At 45.5% G+C, this 22,161-nt stretch overlaps 1 protein-coding gene across 4 annotated transcripts in view; it reads left to right on the top strand.

The window, feature by feature from the left end:
• Positions 1–22,161, top strand: part of EPHA6 (EPH receptor A6) — an 844,148-nt gene that overhangs the window by 374,938 nt on the left and 447,049 nt on the right. The window lies entirely within an intron of this gene.

The raw sequence follows: 22,161 nt of genomic DNA, 5'->3' as shown, positions 1-22,161 counted from the left end.
ATTTGGGGCACCAGATTTGCTGGTGCCCCGCGCAGCACCATGCTGCTCCAGCCCCTGGCCTGCCTCTTCCCCATGGCCCCCACCACGCCCTACCCCCACCTCTTCCTGCCCCTGAGAGCTGAAGCAGGGCTGGGCCAGCACTCACCGACAGCAGGAAGTGCAGCGGCCCGGCCCCAGCCACACCTCCGGTGAGTGCTGCGGGGTGGTTCCCCCCATCCCCCAAGCCAGCCCCCCCCCATGGAGCGGGGCTGTGGAGGGCCCCAGAATAGCTAGGGACAGCCCTGACTCAGCCTTTAGTGAAAATTTTGGCTAATTGTCTGAGCAGAATAGAATCCAGCTGACTCTCCCATGGTTGAAATGGCTCTTGATCACTAACAGGAGTATAAAGTAATTAAAATTATTTTTGTTATTAATAGTCAGCAGATATGTCTCTTCATGGGACATGATGTGAGCAGATCTATTGTACTAGGTTGTGCCTATTATGTTGTGCCCCTTTTCTGATTGTAACCACACAGCCAACCACCTGACACAGTGAAATGGTGGGGATCATTACTCATCAGCACTGTGAATTTGCTCAGATTCTAAATCTTAATTTTTCATTGAATTAGCCAGTTGATGGCTAACAGGATTGATGTATTCAGTAGCGACTGACTGAGTGTCTACAGCAATGAATAGTGGCCAAATGTCATGCCAATGTTTAAATTGATTCATCCAGATGTAGGGAACTGACAATCCCCTAACTAGAACTCAGTGGGTTTTTTTTTGGTTGGCTAGCTCCCAGTACCAAAAGAAAGGGGAAAGGTCGATGGGAAATCAGGACTCTGAGACTGACTGTCCCCAGAAGCAATGGGGAGAGGCCAATGCTCCAGGTAAGTCTGATGGAGGGGGCAGGCAGGCTAATGAGGGAGTCAGGAGGCCAGGACGGGTCCTGTCTTCCATGTGAGCTGGAATTGCCTGGAACAGAGTGGGCTGAGCGAAAGAGAGAGCAGGGGCCCCAGCTGAGCTGGGGAGCAGGGCCACACCAGCCAGAGAGAACCAGAGAAGCATCTCAGGAAGCAGGTCAGTGCTGGGAGCAGAGCCACAGAAGCAGCCCAGAGAGCAGACCTGTGCTGGGAGGAGAACTGCAGCAACCAGAGCCAGAGGGCCAAATAGGGTAACCAGACAGCAAGCGTGAAATATTGGGATGGGGGTGGGGGGGGGGTAATAGGCTTCTATATAAGAAAAAGCTTCAAATGTCAGGACTGTTCCTATAAAATCGGGACATCTGGTCATCCTAGGGTCTAGAGAGCTGAGCTGGAGGCAGCCCCAGAGCACACACTGCATCAGCCCCTATGCTCAGATCCTTTCGTTAGCCCATTTCACTGGGGTAATTTATAAGCCAGAAAAGTTTCCTACAATAGCGGGACCAGTCCCCCACTTACATAGACAAGTTTAAGAGGAGTCACATGTGGTGAAAGAGAAACATTTTTGTTTAAAAACTTTACCTGAATTGTACATGTAAATGTTAAAAATTGTACATTGCTGTCCCTTTGCATCCTTTTTATATAAACACCCCAAGAACTGGAAATTGCTTGCCAAATATTCCATTTCACTTGCCTTGCTCAATTCTTATTTTTTGCAAAGAAAAAATTAAAGAGCTCTCTGTAAGTTCAAAAGCCTATCTTTCACACCAACAGAAGTTGATACAATAAAAAGTATTACCTCACCCACCTTGTCTCTCTAATATCATGGGACTGACGAGGGTATAACAACACTGAATATCTTTTTCAAAGCTGGCATTATTGTTTATAGGAAAAGAAAATGTACTTAACTTTTCTGTTATGTGCTGCTGCATACCTCCTGTAAAATTCTGGGCATTCAATAAGTCTGTTTTCTCAGCTTTTCAGGATATGATATGAATGATATAGATCACTTATCTTTTGCTTGCAATTCAACAGCAAAAAGTAACTAAGAACACAGTAGGTATTTTGCATTTCTTATCACATACAATTAGGTACTAATGTGCTATAAATAGTCATCATGGTAATTTGTTCTATCCCCTCAGGGCACACCTGCAATTCAGATAATACAGTTCCATTTTCTCAGCATTCAGATAAATGAAATCTCCTTTCTAGGGATTACTTAAGGAAATACAGGCACTGATATTTTACAGTCCATGTATAAATATCACAGGTGAAATTATGATTTCTGGAGGCATGTACCATTAGAGATTCCACTATTTGATGAGACCAACCTCTGAAGAGAGGGACAGTTTAATCTGCTGTTTGCCAAATTTAGAGATTAGAGGTGGAAAAGTGTATTCGTATTAGGTCACCTAGTCCATCCCTCTGTCAATGCAGGATTGTTCTCTGCATAATTTATATTGTATTAGTGGATGGTCTAATCTAGTTTCAAATGTCAGAAGCTATGGAGCTTCCCTGTCCTCTGGGAAAATATTTCACAACGGAATAGATCTGTCTGTCAGGGATATATTTTTCCTGTTATCCAGCCTAAATTTTCCCTTTAGCTTCAGACCATTACCCTTGTTGCAGACCCCTCATCCCACAACCTACCCTTAATGATTTTCTCTTCTTGGTGTTCAAACTTTTTTTAAACATTTCAATAATATTTGCTTGTCCCTCCAGTAATTGTTCCTTAGCCAAACTATACATATTCAGCTATTTCAATCTTTCCTTGTAAATCAATCTCTCTAGCCCAATAAATCATCTTTGTTGCTTTTCTCTGAACTCCCTCCAGATGGTTCACATCTTTCTGCAGTGAGGTTCCACGAAATTAATACATTATTCTAGACATGATTGCACCAGAATCATATATCAGTGCTTACTTGCTCCATTTTGCAATTCTATGTATCTGAACACAAATTTACATTGGTCATTTTGTCGCAGTCTTGAATTGCAAACTCATGTCTATTTTGCTGTGCTCTGTCACCCTCTGATTCAGCATTATTGCCTTGTCCCCTTCTTTTGAATATTTATTTCAAATTATTCTTCCTGGATGCATTAGGTTGCATTTTTCTGAATTGCTTTCCCTTTTCTAGGTAATTGCCTCTAACTGAAGTTTCTTTATATTTGAAAAGTCTCCTGGTATTAAGTATTGTAAAGTGCTCTCATGAACTGTTTGGTTTATATCAGGAAAAAAGGAGATAAGTGGTTTATGGTATCACCCAAACAGTGTATGAACACATTTTAGAACAACAGGATGATCAGGCAGGGGGGATGTAATTTTATACTTTTTAAAAATATATATTTCATGTATAAATAAAAAATATGTACTCAAAAAGTGACAATGGGCAGTCCATTAGGTGCCTTATTACAAAAGATGACAGATTTCTTCAGAAGAGACATGTTAGCTAATTGAAAAGTCTACCTGAAATTAAAGTAAAAGAACTGCATAAAGGGTTAGACGAGGGAGCATCATGAGTACTTCATTCATGCTGATTCATACACAAAGCTTTTCAAGAACCGATTTGGATTTAGCAAATTAGTATTTCTTTAAGTGAAAAATACAATGAAATGTGTAAAGGGACTTGCCAAGGGACTAGTAAAGAATTCTCCAGGGAGGTGTATTTTTAATGAAGGTGGCTGAGAAAATTACTTGAAAGCTGATAGGAATCTCATAAAAGCTTCAGTCATCCTTATTTTTATACAGATTGTGGTGATAAAATACTCAGATGAAAATTGGGCCTGGCCTCTGCAAAGGTGCACCCAGGTATAGCGGGCACAAAGTGTTTCCAGCCTTGCATCTCATGCACAGGGGGCATTATTACAGTCCTTCCTAGTGCCCCAGAGCTGACCGAGTGCACAGATGGGCACTCCTGAAGGGCACTGCAGTAGCCATGCCCCTCTTGCTTCCAGGGGACATCCAGGATGAGCACTGCCTCAGGAAGTTAAAATCCCTCAGAGAGCAGCTCTTCATGGAGCAGTGGTACTGTGTATCATCCTTATTACAGTTCAGTAGCCAAGAACCACAACTCAGCCATTAAAATACAAATGCTGGTGCTTTTTCTTTGATGAAATACTTAATACAGATTTTATATGTACAAATGGCTACTTTCAGCCAGAACATTGCCCTTTCTGCCAGTTACCCTAGACACATGAAATTAAAATATATTCATATATTAACTGCTGTCCAGTATAGAACTGTAATATAGCTTATTTCACTGTGAAATCTTAAAGCAGGGGGCAATAAATCCATGTTCTTTATCTGCCTCCCCAACATCTAATTGTGCTTTGTATAGGGGTAGGAACTGTAGTGTTCCCTTCAGCCCCTTGCTCAAACAGCCATTACGGACATACCTGAGTTCCCTTCACTCACCTCAGTTTACCACACTATTTCAATGGGATGGAGAGTGGCAGGTGATAAAATGTCTCCTGGAAAATAAATGGGCTCCTAATTTCTTTTTGTACTGAGCTGCTTTTCCTGGTGCACTAGTTCACTCCCAGGTGTTTTTAGGCCTGTCAGTCAGCTGGCTGCAGCTCCTTGTGTTCTCTCTCCAGGGCCAGATGTCTCCAGACTTGGCAGCAGCAAAGTGAAACAGCCGTCAGCTGTAATGCTGCATTGAAGCAGAACAAAATACAAAGTTTGCCATAAATAAAATCTAAAACATAAACCGCATTACCAAAGGGGCAAAGAGCCATCCATCACAAAATTGGTTCAAGTCCTTGCAGATTCTGGTCCCATATGGAAGAATAGCTTGTGAATGAGTCAGTGTGAACCATTGCTGGATGGTAAGGGAACACGAGGGTCATTCTCTAATATTTGCATCCACTTTCTCGTCTTTTTGACCAGAGTATAGGGCAATAACCACAATTTTGTGCCTCAAGCACTGCCTGTGACAAACTATGTGCCCATAAGTACTCCCAGTGATCCACAGGAAATCACATCACTGTTTGAATTAGTCTTCCTTTGTACAAAAAGCAAACCACCATATGGTCCTCCAGCTTGACAGTCTCCTCTAGCCAAGTGCCAATGACACGATAGCCCCAGTGGTGCAAATAATCTTCTTGCTACTTTGTCACAATGCCCTTCTCACTGTTTAGTTTGTGTGTCTGATTTGTTCTCTACACTCCACTGCACAGGAGCATGTGCAGGAATTTAAATTTGACCCCTTTTGTAGGGGCATATTCTATGCCTCCCCTGTGTAGGTGTTCGCTTCCCCACCCCCTGACCTTGGGAGAAGTTTGGTCCCTGCCACTGCCTCGGCCTCAGCATGAGCTCACTCTTTCCCACACCCTGGCAGGAGTTCACTTTACTGCCCCCCACCTGCCCAGGCTCCAGGAGAAGCTTGGTCTTCTTCCCACCCCAGCAGGAGCTCTCTCTTCCCTGCCTCTGTGGCCCTTGGGCCAGAGAAGTTCTGTGTCCCTGACAGTTATTGGGGGGGGTGCCTGCTTGCCCCCCCTTTTTGAACACTCCTGCCACTGCATAAGGGACAAACCATATTAAATGTACAAGTTGCCAGAAGCAATATTAACTGTAGACATAGTGCTGTATGCACCATGGAACTAATTTGCAAGCTATTTTCCCAGCAACCAGCTTTTTGAGAATCAATTGACTTCATTCTGCTTTAATTTCTAGGATACCTGAGAAGAGTCCTTCTCAGAACGTGCTGGCAGTGGGCCGGAGGCAGTGAGCATCTACTGGTGACCCTCTGGTGAAATGGGGAATGCAGGGTCTGTTGAACTCAGTCACAAGGAACACTTTAGTCTACAGCTGGCTGTGTGATCACCAAGCTGAGATAGGCTTCCCTGGAATAACCTGTAGTGCCTCAAAAAGATCAAAGTTCTGTTTAGAAAATCCAACATCCATATATTGCAGTGAAAACTGTAGCCAACCTGGTTCAGCAGGAAGAGGAGGAAATGGGGGAACAAGTGGCTGCCTATGCTAGGTATTGAAATTTGTATTGTGGTAAATTCAGATGAGCTGATTTTGTAGCAGGAGCAAAGTTTTCCGGGTTGTTAATAATACCACTGTTAGTGCTTGTGAAGGGGACGGAAGGATACAGCTTAACATAAAGATGGAAATTCATTCCCTGTATTGCCAATCCCTCTTCCCCTTCTACCTTAGTCTCCCCTCCTCCCTGCTTCTGAAGCACAAGTGGTAGCTACCAAGACCCTTTTTGGGTCCCCCAATTGTGTTTTCCTGAACTTCCCCATGTTCAACACCCCTAACTTCTGTATGGGGCATTATTGTCAGTTAAAGTGAAATGCCCTGGCTCAGTGTGCACAGCATTTGATTTGGCCATGTCGTGTGGACTGGACTCAAATGGCAGACAAGTGGAGAAAAGAAAAACAGATACCACAATATATCACCTCTAAAAATAGGTTTATTTTGTTGCAAGATATTAAATACTGAGCACTATGATGAAAGCATTGTATCTGTTGTTCCACATGCTAGAGCAGTGGTTCTCAAACTGTGGGTTGGGACCCCAAAGTGGGTCGCAACCCTGTTTTTAATGGGGTCACCAGGGCTGACAGAATTTCTGGGGCATGGGGCTGAAGCCAAAGCTTCAGCCCCGGTCAGCAGGGCTCAGGCTACAGGCCCCCTGTCCAAGGCTGAAGCCCTTGGGCTTTGGCCCCCGTGCCCAGGGTGGTGGGGCCCAGGCTACAGGCTCAGTGTCCGAGGCTGAAGCCCTTGGGCTTTGGCTTGCTCCCCCCTCCCCCCCAAGGTGGCCTGGCTCGAGTGAGCTCAGGCTTCAGTCCCTATATGGGGGCTCTATATGTAGTAATGTTTGTTGTCAGAAGGGGGTCACAGTGCAATGAAGTTTGAGAACCCCTGTGCTAGAGTGTGTCACTTAGCTAACACACTGCTCTTATCTACCAGCACTCACATTTCAATCTGCCTTTCAACTTAATACATAAAAAGCAGTTACTGGTATTGTAATAGGGTGTCCACCCTGCACCTGCCCTGAAGGGCTTAAGATGGCTCAGAAGGGGCCATTTAACCTTAAAGGTTGCACTGTGGGAGAATAAGCATTAACTGAAGATGAATGAAGCCAAGCTGGGCAAAAGAGTGCTGCAGGGAGGCAATTTGCAGTTGTTCTCTGGGCATAGAGATGAAGATAGGAGGAAACCCAGGGAAGGAGCAAAAGCCCTGGGATCCTGTTCCTGATGGAAGAGGTTTACCTAGAGGAGTTGCAGGGAAGAGCCTGTGGAGGTGAAGTAGGAAGAAGCCTAGGGAAAGAGCAGCAAGAGTTGAGACTTTGTAGAGTTCATGGGCTGGAATGCAGAGTAGTGGGCAGGCCTCCATTCCCCTACCAGCCACTGGGGAAGTGGCACAGACCAGGAATTAATGAAAGCTGTCTGAGACAGTACATGGCTAGATTGGCCAGTGGGACTTGGCTATCCTGGAAGTGGAAATTATACAGAGACCTGTCTGGAGGGCTGAGTAATGGAGAGAGCAGCCTGAGTCCAGGAGAGGGAGAGGAACTGTGGGGCCAGTGCACAATGGAAGAGGGCACTAGATCAGATGAGAGCTGATTTACCAGACCCAGCCACAAAAAGGCATACTAGTGGTGAGTGTACCTTGTGACAAGCACATTTAATACATTGAGAGTTCTATACTCTGTAAAATTTCTCCCCATCAGAGCAAACTGAGTGGGATTAATTAAGGTTCTATTTATAAGTTAGGGTTGGGTTTCTCCTTATATATTAAAAATTGACTGCCAATAATAACTAAAAAAATAACAGTTCACTGATATGTGTGACTGATCCCCATTCCCCACCATCAGTCTGGAAGTGTGTGTATGGAGCATTTATAATTTAGCAGCATGCCAACTGCAGGTTGTGCTGATGTGAGTAACAGCAGCAATTGTGATAGCTTGTTTATCTGTCTGTGCATAAATTGCACAAAGTCCAGCTGCTCCTCACTCCACTGTGTATAGTACACCTCACCTTTGCTCTTATATTTACATAAAATGCAAGAGGCAGATATCATCATCTGTTCACCCACAATGACATTTCAGGTTTCAGAGTAGCAGCCGTGTTAGTCTGTATTCACAAAAAGAAAAGGAGTACTTGTGGCACCTTAGAGACTAACAAATTTTATTTGTTAGTCTCTAAGGTGCCACAAGTACTCCTTTTCTTTTTGCAAATGACATTTCAGTGACTACTGTACCAGTATTTCCACCTTTTTATCTGTCAAAAGCACACTCCAGTACCTTCCCACTGCCTGCAGAGTGCACAGGAAAATTGGAATAGCTCCAGATCTGTGTAACATGGGGATGATTTCATGAGCCATGGGAAAAACAAGTATGTAGGGTCACCAAGAACCGTACTCAGGATCGGGATACTATTCATGTCAATGCTTTTTAGTAGGAAGCATTCCTACTCCACCTTCTCTTGTAAAGACATGAAATTTTGCAAATTCTGACATCATATATTTTACCTGACCTCCTGATATAAATGTCCAGAACCTGCCATGAGAATCCATGAAGGCCTGCATTGCCACTACTGTCCAGGGTATCCAGCTGTCACAGGACAATCACCACTGTTTTCCATGCTGAATGAATCTCTCATCCTCGTGTTGTGGCAGTGCAATGTTAGGGTGAGCTCTTAACAGGTATAGAAAAGTCTCCTCTCTCATTCTGAAGTTAAACAGTCACTATCAAGAAAAATTGGGATTCTACCAGTCTGTGTGGTATGAATCCACAAGCAGTCCTCCGCCTGGTGAGCATCATGCTCAAGTATTTTCCAGATCCAGCTGTTCCAGGGGTAGGAATGGCAAGGTAGTTGCAGAAGTAATTCAATGAACTGCTAGGCTTGGTCTCGGCTCTCCACAGACACTTCTGGAACAATCTCCACTGCCTCGCCACACCAACCCAATATACCCCATAGTTTTCAAAAGCTTCAGCAGAAGCCTTTTCTTGCCGAGTAGGGAGCAAGAGCTCAGAGCTCATCGTGGACTCCATTTTGAGAAAAGGAATTGGAAATTATTCTGGTTTCTGACCATTGATAAGAGTTTCTCAGGGAATTATTAATTTGATTTCTCTCACAATCTGCCTGGACACCCAGAAGGCATTTAAAAATGCCCCAGGAACCCTGCTTCAGAGAGCTATCTAAGAACTGTAGATTAGATGGCTTGAGGACAATGCAACTGCAGTGGTGCCATACAGTACAAGGATGGGAGTGGGGTAAAACTGCACCTGAAACAGCACAGCAAGTGTAAACATGCTGCATCATTGATGCTTATGCTTGTGTTTCCCACCAGTTCATCTATCTATTGTCCAGTCCCCTAGCATAAATGGAGGCTCTGAGAGCTGGAGGGAACTATTTGTCTAGTGTTGAATAGATTAGAGTAGATTTTTCTCTCACAATTAAGCGTGAGGTATTGATGCAAAGCACATTATTCTGCATACATTTTTAAGATGGTTGTGTATTGTAGTTTTGTATTAGAAATAGGTATATGTGGAAGCAGCTGTGTTATTGGGACTGAACTTGTAACCATTTTGTAGGTGCTATGAAGAAACTCAGCTGATTGTAGATTGATTATGAATCCTCACTGATTAGGTATTGCTGGACTGAGGTCGTTTCAAGTTTAATTTTTAAGGGGTCTTACACACTGTATGAATGATGGACATTTCTATTGTTTTTGTTCTGTTTTGATGCTCCTTGATCATTGTGCTAAGAAGCCTCTTTTCTGTCTTCCTTCACAGAGGGGTTGAGTCTATTGTTCTCTCCCAAATGTCACTAACAAAAGTGACTGGGAATTTAATTGCCTATGCTTCTGTGTGTAATGTTTGTACTGCTTAATTGTGCCATGTGAGAGGGACTGATTAGGATCCATTACACGAGCTGTATGATGTGAGCTGTTTATCAAGTATGTGTGTGGCAGGAGGCTTGTGGAGTATTACTGGAGATACTTCTGAAAATTACAGATTTATAGCACTAGTTGGTATCAACCAGAATAAAAGATGTCTGGGAAAGCACACACAGCACAACTGCCACTATTAAATTAGAATACCCCGGTTGTTCTGGTTTTGTACCTTTCTTAATCAGACTGCCAGTTGTGCCAATCTGTCAACTGTGTGATAAGCATATGGGATGAAGGCATATGTGCCCAGAACTAGGATGAGACTGCCCTATTCATTTCCATTTTTGCCCTAAGCTGTTTTCTTTGACCCAGAAAGCATTTCTCCTTTTGAGAATTATAAATCCAGATGGAGAGAAGTAACAGTTTAAACAATGTTTGAATTCCATGAACAAATGTTTGTATCATAGTATGTTATTCCAAATGTACTATGTGTAATCAAATTTATTTTGACATTTCAATAGTAATATGGGTTTCCAAATAGCCTTTGGGACTATATAAATTTTCATTAACAACACTGTAAGTTCCTCGGGGCAGATACTCACTTTGGTTTTACAGTGCCTATCACAATGGGAAGCTGATCCAAATCCTACTGTGATTACAAGTAATATTTTGTAGTTTTCCTTTGTGCTGCAAATGGTGCAATCAAATTCTGGTCTCTGATACTGGTTATAATCCTACTGTAGTTAATGTGATTAACTGAGCCTCTTTTTTTTTGCCACTGGTGAAAACCCAGCACCAGGGTTACTGAGGCAGAAAATCAGATGTTGATGCAGCAGTCTCTAGTTCTTCTCTGCCAGAGGCCCATAGAGTATCTTAAAAAACACCACTACCACCAGCCAAGGAGCATGCTGATTCAATGTATCCCCTCAGCAGCCTTCACCAACAGAGTTCCTGTGGACCTCTTTGTGTTTTCTCATAACAGAATACCTTTTTTTTATTCCCACAATATATAAACCAAGTTGAGTAATCACATTATGTATCGTCCTTATCACCTCTTCATGTCTCTGTTTTACCGTCACTTGTAATATCATGTCTATAACTTATTTAGTAAGCTCTTTCAGGAGAGGACGGAATACAAATTTCAAAAGCCTATAAGTCACTTAAGCACTTCTGAATTTTTTTACTTTGTGTCTTTATATTTTTTTTAAATACCTAGCCCTCCCTTTGGAATTACTGAATAACCGTGTGTGTTAACTCAAAATAATTAAAATAACCAAGATTTTTGTCTGAGTAAGGATTGCAGGATGGTCCTTAAATAAGGATAAGTATTTGGTGGAGGAGGGAGAATATTTTGTGATCAGATAAATGTTACAGTATTAAGGAAGATCTCAGTATGTGTTCCAAATGTTCCTATGTATTACACACTGACCTTAAAAATGTAGCAATCGTGAGGTAGAGTACCTGAAAATTTGACATGCATCCAAATTTTCATTTATAATTAAGAATCTCTGATGTTCTCTTTACTAGTGAAGTGAAAGTGTTTTTTTTTCTTTCAGTTTTTTTTAATTTGTTTAAAATTTTTATCATTTTTAGCCTGCAGCTGAGTTAGTTCAATATAAGTACTAGGAAAAATATCACTACTGTGAGCCAAATCCAGGTCTCCTTACTCGCATATTGACTTCATAGAGAATTTTACATGATTAAGGGAAGCAAAAATTGGTCCTACATCTCTGTTTGGCTTTGCAGTCCTACAAAAGATTGTTAAGCAAAAACAGGGAATTCAATTTCTAACATTTCTAATGTAAAAAGTAAGAATATATTTTATTTTAGAATAAAATATTGGAAGCGGCATGGGTTTCTTAGTAGTTCCCCTTTTAAAATAGCTTATATGAGTATTGACGCCTGATCATTACAATGTTTCCATTTTTAAAAAACTCTAAAATTCAGTAGTGCACATGCGGTCCTCTAGTATCTGGGGCTGAAAGGACTCACCCCAAACATGCTAAGCTTATTTGGGGACTTTTTCAGTAAAGAATCGTTCAAAATGTTTTGCCTGTGTAATGCAATAGTGAAAAATAGATCATCATTACTTCTCTTCTTGCCCCTGCTCCCAACTGCCGTGCATGAGTGTGTGTGCGTGTGGGGGGGGCGAACAGAATCCCTGAAGTTGCTCCATCCCCTTCTTCCCTTCTGGAAACCCTGGGGCTGAAGGAAGGTGTTGAGCAAGGGATATAGTACTGGCCCTCTTTAGACGGTGGTGAAAGGGGGTGAATGAAGAAATTTAAGTTGATTGGGGAAACTTTTTTCAGAGTAATTGCACCTCTGACCCCTCCATGATCTGTCCAAGGGATGCCCCTGTAAGTCTCAGGCCTCTGGCCATGACCTCTCTATAGGCAGAGTCCACAACACTCTCCTTTCAGACCAGGGATTCGGGTTGCAGTTCCCCTACAATTCATTGTGATTTATCCAAGCATGTCTGACTTTAGCTCAGATCCTGGAGTTTTCCTTCTCTCCCAGTATTAAGACAATGGTTTACCAGAGATCACTTTGCTTTCACAAAGCAGTCTATCTAAGGACAAAAGCCTTACACAGAAGTTTTATCATAAAGCAATAAACAATCTATACACTTGCTTAAGCTTACCAGGTATCCCCCATTTTCCACATGAAGACCCCGTCAGGTTCCAGTCCTTCAGACTCTTCAGCAGGCTTTGTCCTCTTGGTTAAAGTTTCCTGTCACTTTGTAAGACCAAAATGATGGCCCACTCATTCAGTTCAGGCTGATCCTTTATACCCTAGGCTCTTCTTTTGTCTCCTGAGTCTCTGAACCTGGTCTGAATCAGTATATGCTATTCACTTGAAGGGATAGTACTTCACTGGTGGTACTCTTTTTACCTGTCCCAGTGCCTGCAGTAATTACCCCCTCCCCTCCATTGACTTTAATTCCTGAAGGGAACTCCTTAACCCTTCCCTGCTAGGCAGAATACAGGCCCTGGCTTTCAGAGGCACAGATAACATTTGTAAAGTTGATACAGTAGCCTGTGTTTGTCAGATCTGTCACTCTAGGAATGGAGGATGTTTAAATGAAAGTGGGAGAGGATGAGGAAGGAAAGAACAGAACAGAAGGATAGAGGAAGAAAATTTATGAAAAGGCAGGATTGGATGAAATTGAAGAAGTAGAATGGGAAAAACAAATGGTCTTCAAATCAAAGGAGAGATTTTAAAAATGAACATTTAAAAAGTACTTAAATACAGATGCAGAGCTGGCACTAGGCATAAGCAGCAGACTAAGCAATTGTTTAGGGCTCCGAGCAGCTCAAGGGGGAGCCCTATTAATTATTAGTATTATTGGTGGGGTATTCTTGCTTAGGGCCCCCAATGGTCTAGCACCACCTCTGTACAGATGCAATAAATATGCTTTTTTGTAGTTTCAGTGGATACTGATTATCTAAAATTAGTATCTAGTGGATACTGAATATGACTTGGGGGTCTGGAAGTGAGTGGGAGAGCAGTGCTGGGGGCTGTAAGGAAGGGCAGAAGGCAGACTGCAGAAAGAAGGAGAAACAGTTCTGGAGTTGGGGTGGGGTGCAAGTTGCAATGAGAGGGAGTAGATAACAGTAAAGCAAGCTACAAATTGAAAGAGAACAAAACAAGGGAGTCATCATAAAGTTGATGTCTTTGTAAAATATATATGTAGTTCAATTCCAAGTTGTAGGCATGAATTATGGAGTAAACCTTTTTTCAACTGTTATGCAGTAAGTCAGACTAGAGATCCTAATAATGGTCCCTTTGGGTGCTCCAGTGTAAGAATCTGTAAGTTCATATTTAATTTTTAAAGATTTTAAATGTTATGCTAAAATACAAACAATTGTTTGCTTATATATCCATTTGTTTCTTCCTAAGAAAATACAATATGTAACCTGACATACACATTCATTGCTTTGCATATAAAATGTGAGTGTGTTATAGAAATGTACCAGTGATGCTGGCAGCCTCTTAATGGAGAAGCAGAGCTGAGCTTGTCTGTGGAGCCTGCTCTTTTTATCTCCTCAATTACTGAGCCAGAAATTACTCCACTAATTTGTACAAGCATCTCTTTTCTCAGAGTCTGAGGTCATCTATGCCAGTTTACAGCACCGGGGTAGAACCCTTTCATCTCACAAGTCATCAATACCATCTGTTTAAATGTATACAATTAATTGTACCTGTTCCTTATCAATTTGATGAACCTAGATCATTGCTTTACAGTTCAAAATACTGAAGAGCCAGTTGTAACCCATAACAGTAGCATCTCATTTACCTCCCTGATGTTCCAGAATCCCTGAAGCTGACTTTCCTGATCCACTTATTTGGTTTACAGCATAACAGAAATGTAAATGTAAATGTAGACTTCATGTAGCAAGTTCAGCTCCGTGACTGAAAGTTCAAGAAGTACTCTGAGAAACCTTCTGAGTTAAATAGCATCAATTTTTGAGAATTTAGTTCTTAGTCTACAGTAGCAGTACAAGTTGATGTAAAATGTAATCAATACAAAAAAGACAATGTAGTTTCTCCTAGATAAGAATATTTCCTCCACTAAATTATCCTTCAGATCTCCGTCAATTTGGGTAAAGGTATTTAAGACAATACATTGAAGTGGTTTAATCATCTTTGTTATTGAGAGAGCAGAAGAATGTGGCTTTCATGGAGTCTTTGACTGAGACATTGGTTTTCAGTCATTTTTTAAAAAAATTTAGAAACGTACTTATGCAGTGACAATGTCAGTGTTAGAAAATGTGAAATTGTACAATGAATGTAGGTTGTGAAAGGAAAATTGGAAACTTGAAAGTCTGGTGAATCCTAGAAAACAGGAATTTGTTAAAATTCTTGAAAATTACAAAGGATAAACAGACAAAATGAAGAACAGCAAGAATCAGAATAGGAGAGGGCCTACTATGGCTTGATGTTAAATTTCCATTCCATAATTGAGAGCCACTGGACCAGAAGAGTAAAAAAAAAACAAGATATCACATAATACAGAATACAGATTTCTGGATTTATGGTATAATGATCAGAAGCCACCCAGTTCTAAACAGATGCAAATCCTGAGTGTGCGTAATGTGCCATTGTTTGCTAAAACATTACATTTACAGACTTCAGAGCACAATCAAAAAGGCCATATTTGGTCTCTGTAATCCTCAAAATGAGTAAATGTAGCATTTTTGTAACACCTGCATTCCAGTGTTTTTAATTGCTAAAATAAATTTCCATTTTCCAAATACATGCTGCCTGCAGTGTATGAACACTTCACTTGTTTGTTTATTATAGTGAAGGGATTTTGTGTTCATTTCTTTTCACTTTCCGTTGTTTTGCGGTGGTTGTGTTTATAAGTAACTTATTTTAAACTAATGTTTATATTTCTCTGATTTTAGCGTCTGTTACAATATAATTTCAGACTTCATATATGTATAATATAATTTAAGGTAATTAGATATAGGTATAATAGAGATAATTACCTTAAATTTATGTAGCACTTCACAAATTTAGACCCTGATCCTGGATGCACTTAAGAATCTGATGTTTGCAATGTTGTTGTAGACCTGTTGGTCCCAGGATATTACACAGTGGGTGATGTAATATCTTTTATTGGACCAACTTCTGTTAGTGAAAGAGACAGACCTTCGAGCTATCTGTGTAGCTCAGAAGTTTGTCTCTTTCATCAACAGAAGTTGGTTCAATAAAAGATACTACATCACCCACTGTGTCTCTTTAAGAACCTAAGTAACTTTACTCATGAACAGACACACTGACTTCTCACTTGAGTAAAGTTATCCACATCTGAAAGCGTGTTTAGGATTAAGCCCTTACATATTTTCCCTGTCCAAAAAGCTTATAGCCAAAAAACACATGACACAAAACAAGAGTTTTGGTGAAGTTATGGTAAGAGAAAGATTATTGAAAGAAGTTGATAAGAAGGAGAGTGAGTGCATGGTGGGAGAGGAGAGAGAATTTCCTATGCATACGGGGTGATACCTGCTTTCTATGTTTAATAAAACTTTAGCAGCCTAATAGACATAATAGACATTTATGAATCCCTAGACCACTGAATTGCAGGATGTCTACTATTTAGATTAATTATGTTTAATATTCAACTACTGAACTGGTGTTAAATGTTATACTGAATCTGAGCCTTCTCTGATCTTGGAAATTCTGAACTTGAACAATATGTTTATCTGTCATTGCTAGAATCCACTGCACGTCAAGAGGCTTAAAAACGACAAGGTAAAATATGCTGAACTTTTCCAAAACTACTGTGGTTTTTACAAATTATCAAATGCAAAGGCTAAAATCTAGTATAAGAGTCTTGGCAGCCAAATGTGATTTTGTGAACTCCCAAGTTAAAAAGCCTCAATGTAATGGAGTCTTTGTTCATCTTCTTACAATTGCTATATACTCTTTTTGTTCAGAAACTGGGAAAAAAAGTGTAAACTATTGACACTTTCTCAATTACTAAAGAATTTTTTAAAATCAGTAATTTAGCTAAAAAAATACAAAAATGAAGTGTTAGTTAGCTGGAATAGATCTTTTGTCCATTAAACAGAAGATACATTTTAGGAATGTTAAAGATTGAAAATGATGTTGATAAGATACAACCCAGATGGAAAGATGGGGGAGCGATTTGAACAAAGAAATTAATCTGGATGAGTGGGTCCCTATATGGGAAAGGGGATATACATCTTCAATTTGTATCGCTCATAAAAGAAATGTGTATAAGTTACTGTATAAATGGCATTTGACTCCACTTAAGATCCATCATATTTTTGCTACCAGGGAGACACTCTGATAGAGGGGCTGGGAGAAAGGGGAATATACTTGCACCTGGGGGTTATGTCAAGAAAATAGATGGTTACTGGAGGAAATTAAGAGATTAATTTTATGATGAAAGACCAACTTCCTAGATATCCCCTGACCTGCTTACTTAATGTTACAGTAGAGGATCTACATTTTAAACAGAATAACAAATATTTTATTTTTTTATTGCTAGTAGTTAGCCTTAGTATTGCACATTATTAGGAAAATGTGCATTTTCCTTTGGAATTGTGGTACAGCAAAATATGGATGGTCCTAGTAATGGAAAAGCTTTCACACCAAGTACTGTGACAAAGCTCTGTCCTTGCCTCCATGGGTCTCGCATTTCCTGGCGGATTTCGCTAGCCTCAGAGGCTCACTGTGACCCTCCATGTAACCCTTCTTTCTCTAGAGACACGGGTCACAGTCTACTGAGCCATTTTCATCATAAGCCAGCGAGGGAGGTGAGGAGAAGTTATCCTTCCTTGCACAGTCTCTGTTGTCTCCCAGTCTCAGTGATGAAACAGGGGGCAAAGCGGGGGGGGGGAGAGAGCCCAGGCCCACCCTCTACTCCAGGCTCCAGCCCAGGGACCCTAATAGTATCAGCTATGGTACCCGACCTTTTAGAAACATGACATGTACAATTCCCTGGGCTACTTCCCCCACAGCAGCCCTCACTTCCTCAAGCTCCACTTCACCCTTACCTCAGGGCCTCATTCTTTGTGCCTGATATGATGTATGCTGCTCAGCCTCTCCAACAGCACAACTTCCTCCCACAGCTCCTGACATGCACACCCACCTGACTGACTGGGAGGCTTTTAACTAGTTTCAGCCAGCCTCTGATTGGCTTCAGGTGTCCCAATCAACCTAGCCTTCTCCCTGCCTTCTGGAAAGTTCTTAATTGGTGTCTTAATTGACCTGGAACAGCTTCCATTTCACTTAACCTGATACCAGGGATTTGTTTAGCCTGGAGCGAATCTCTCTCTCCCTCCCACTGCTCTCCCATACCCTTCTAGCTTGGAGGGAGGTCGGAAGCTGCTACTCCTGCTGCTGGGCCCTAAGCTTTCCCTGCTGCTTCAGCTGCTCCCCTGGCTGGGCCAGACACCCTGCCCCCCCGTTCTCTGCTACCTGGTTCTGGACCCCCAACTCTTGGGTGCTGCTACTGTTCCAACTACAGGCCCAGGGGGGGCTGCTCTCCCACTCCCCAGAGAGGAGGAGTGAGGGACCCCAGTCACTGCTGTTGTGGATACCACCACCACCACCACCACCTGAGAGGGATCCTTTCTGCCTGCCTGGACCACCACCTGGAGTTCCTGGAGCTGCTGCTGCTGTTGTGGAGTCTATTGCCTGGAGCTGCTGAAGCCCTCAGGAGGAGAAGAGGACCATCTACCAGTGGGCGTCGCCGAACCAATTGAGGCGAAGGCCAGTGCCACGCGGCCGGGACCTGAGCCACCAGGGGCAACCGTCATTGGTGAGGAGCATTCGACTTTTGCCCGGGAGAGGGCCCTACAGAAGAGAGTCCACCCCCTGATGCCGTGGCTGCCAAATCCATCATAGAGCCTGCACCCGGCATCACTGAGAGCCCTCTCCCCACTCAAAATCTCACCTCTAACCTTGCCCCTGCCCCGTCCCTGTCCCGTCCACATCCCGAGATGTTATTGCCGCCCCTGGGGCTGTCTCCTTCCCCTTGCCAACAGATGACCCCCAGGGAGCAGCCTTTGTGTTTACCCGTACAGACCTACCAGGGGCTGCTATCCTCTCTCCGCCGCCCCCTATCACCCCAGCATTCAGGTCAACCCATCAGGAGCCCCGTGGGGGGTCCGCACCCTGTCTGCCCGTCTCGGTGGGCCACGGGGCTGTACTAAGGGCCCCGTCGGGGAGTAACAAGACCATAACCCCAGCCCCCCATGCGCTGCGAGAGGAGTTGCGGAAGTTTCTAGAAGACGTCCGTGGCTCCCGCAACAAAGTACAGCTTTCCCTCCAGCGATGGGGGGACTTCAATCAAATCCTCCGGGCAGCAAGGGCCCTCAGGGGGGAGGGTAAAAGGACCAGGAGGCAGGGCACCGCGGCCTACCAGCGGGTCCGCCTCTTCCGTGACTCTTTACCTATGGAGTGGGTAACGGACTGCTGTGCGAGTGTCCCTGCCGGCGAGGATCCCCCCCAGCCCTCCTCATGGCTCCTCTTACCATCGCAACATTGAACACCCACGGCTGTAGGATGGGTCTCCGCAGGTCCCAGGTGCTCTCCTTCCTTCGAGAGGGGAGGTACTCTGTGGGTTTCCTGCAGGAGACCCATACGGATCCGACCGCCAAAGACAGCTGGCGGCTGGATTGGGGGGACAGAGTCTACTTTAGCCATCTCACAGTTCGTACGGCTGGAGTGGCGACCCTGTTCTCCCCCGACTCACGGCCCGAGGAGCGGGGGGTAGCCGAGGTTGTGCCGGGCCGCCTGCTGCACCTCCGGGTCCGCATGGCAGGGCTCATAGTCAACCTCATCAACATCTATGCCCCAGCAGCGAGCCCGGAGAGGCTGCAATTCTATCAGCAGGCATCCGCCTTCCTCGGCACCTTGGATCCTCATGAGTGCCTGGTCTTGGGAAGGGACTTTAACATCACCCTTGAGGAGCGGGACCGCTCGGGGACCGAGCAGAGCCTGGCCGCCGTCGCCGTCCTCCAGGAGATAGTCGAACACCACTCCTTGGTGGACGTCTGGCGTGACCACCACCCGGATGACGACTTCCACATTCACCTTTGTCCGGGTGGAGGCCCATCGGTCGCGCCACTCCCGGTTGGACCGCATTTATTTATCACGCTTTCATCTTTCACGAGCCCACTCCTCCATTATCCGGCCAGCCCCATTTTCTGAGCATCATATAGCCACCGTGACAGCCTCCCTCTGCGCGGAGAGGCCGGGGCCGGCCTATTGGCATTTTAACAACAGCTTGCTGGAGGATGCGGGCTTCGTGGCATCCTTCCCGGAGTTCTGGCTGGCCTGGCGAGGGCAGCAGCGTGCCTTTCCCTCGGCGCAGCGGTGGTGGGACCTAGGGAAGGTGCGCGCCCGGCTCTTCTGCCGTGACTACACCCGGGGCGCCAGCCGACGGAGGGATGTGGCGATAGAGCAGTTGGAACGGGAGGTCTTAGAGCTGGAGAGGCGTCTGGCCGCCAGCCCTGAGGATCCACCTCTCTGCGGAGCGTGCCGGGAAAAGCGGGAGGAGCTCCGGACCCTCGAGGACCATCGGGCCTGGGGTGCCTTTGTTCGATCCCGCATCCGTCTCCTTTGAGAGATGGATCGCGGCTTCCACTTCTTCTATGCCCTGGAGAAAAAGAGGGGGGCTCAGAAACATATCATCTGCCTACTGGCAGAAGATGGCACCCCCCTCACGGATCCGGTGGAGATGTGCGGGAGGGCAAGAGCCTTCTACACAAGCCTTTTCTCCCTGGATCCGACCGATCCTAACTCTTGCAGAGTGCTGTGGGAGGAGCTCCCGACGGTCAGCACGGGCGACCGAGACCGGCTAGAGCTGCCTCTCACTCTGGCCGAGTTCTCGGAAGCCCTCCGTCGCATGCCCACCAATAAATCTCCGGGCATAGACGGGCTGACCGTGGAGTTCTACCACGTGTTCTGGGACGTCCTGGGCCCAGACCTAGTCACCGTCTGGGCCGAGTCTTTGCAGAGCGGGGTCCTCCCTCTTTCGGGCAGGCGAGCCGTGCTGGCCTTATTGCCGAAGAAGGGGGACCTCCGCGATTTATGAAATTGGCGTCCCATCTCGCTCCTCAGCACGGACTACAAAGTCATGGCAAAAGCCATCTCGCTGCGGCTAGGGTCCTTGCTGGCAGACGTGGTCCACCCAGACCAGACCTACACCGTCCCGGGCCGCAGCATCTTCGACAACCTATATCTGGTCCGGGACCTTTTGGAACTTGGGTGTAGGGATGCGTGTCATTCGCCCTCCTGTCCTTAGATCAGGAGAAGGCGTTCAACAGGGTGGATCTGGGGTATCTCCTGAGCACTCTGCAAGCATTTGGCTTCGGGCCCAGGTTTGTGAGTTTTCTCCGGGTGCTGTACGCCTCCGCAGAGTGTTTGGTCAGGCTCAACTGGACCCTGACTGAACCGGTCAGCTTCGGGCGAGGAGTACGGCAGGGGTGCCCCCTCTCAGGCCAGCTGTACGCTCTGGCGATCAAGCCCTTCCTCTGTCTCCTCCGAAGGAGGTTGACAGGGTTGGTGCTGCGGGAGCCGGAGCTGCAGCTGGTCCTGTCGGCGTACGCTGATGACGTGCTCCTCGTGGTCCAGGACCCGGGCGCGGGTGGAGGCTTGCCAGGCCATCTATTCGGCAGCCTCTTCCATGCAGGTCAACTGGGTCAAGAGCTCTGGCTTGGTGGTAGGGGACTGGCGGCAGGCGAGCTCCCTCCCACCCGCGCTTCAGGCCATCCGGTGGAGCACGGGTCCACTGCTCTATCTGGGCGTTTACCTTTCTGTCACGCATCCCTCTCCACCGGAGAACTGGCAGAATTTAGAGGGCGGGGTGATAGAGCGGCTCCGAAAATGGACAGGACTACTCCGGTGCCTCTCCCTTCGAGGGAGAGCGCTAGTGCTTAATCAACTAGTCCTGTCCATGCTCTGGTACCAGCTCAACACCCTGGTCCCGGCCCCGGGTTTCCTGGCCAACCTCTGAACATCGATTCTGGAGTTCTTTTGGTCAGGACTGCACTGGGTCCCTGCAGAGGTTCTTTATCCACCTCTGGAGGAGGGAGGGCAGGGCCTAAAATGTCTGCTCACTCAGGTCCATGTCTTCCGCCTCCAGACCCTGCAGAGGCTCCTTTATGGTGCAGGTAGTCCGGCGTGGAGCATACTGGCGCACGCCTTCCTGTGCCGCTTCCGAGAGCTCCAATACGACCGGCAGCTCCTTTATCTCCATCCGAGAGGTCTTCCGCGAGACCTCTCCGGGCTGCCGGTCTTCTACCAGGATCTCCTCCGGACCTGGAAACTCTTTACAACGACCAGGTCCGTGGTGGCCACCGAGGGGGCAGATCTCCTCGCGGAGCCCCTGCTACACAACCCCCAGCTCTGTGTCCAGGTGGCGGAGTCCCGCTCAGTGCGCCAGAGGTTGATCCTGGCAGAGGTCACAAGAGTCGGAGACCTCCTGGACTATGACCGGGGAGACTGGCTGGATCCCCTGATGCTCGCTCAGCGCATGGGGCTTTCCAGACCTTGTACTCCCCGGCGCATACTTCAGGAGGTGAAGGCCACTTTGCCGCCCGCTGCTCGGGTTCATCTCAACCGGGTCCTGCACAAGGGCACGCCCCGCCCACCCGTTACCCCAGGCCCGCCGGACCTTTTAATTGGATCCCAGAGTGTGGAGGTTGGCCGATGGAGTCTCCTGTGACTGTGGGGCCTATTTCCGATCCTCGGTCCGTTCACGTATCCGGGCAGAGTTCCTCTGGGCGGCGTCCTCTGACTCCCTTGATGCCTTTGAGGAGCAGTGGGCGCTGTCCGGGATTCTCTGCTCAGTGTCCCCGTCCAGTTCCCTTCGTTTGACCCTTTGACCGCACTCCTGTCCCTGTTATTTTATTAGTTGTCCCCTGGAATATT

Source organism: Dermochelys coriacea, chromosome 1 (genome assembly GCF_009764565.3).
Source record: "Dermochelys coriacea isolate rDerCor1 chromosome 1, rDerCor1.pri.v4, whole genome shotgun sequence".
Taxonomy (NCBI): Eukaryota; Metazoa; Chordata; order Testudines; family Dermochelyidae; genus Dermochelys; species Dermochelys coriacea.
Note: the sequence above shows the minus strand (reverse complement) of the source record. Positions and strands in the feature narration are given on the sequence as shown.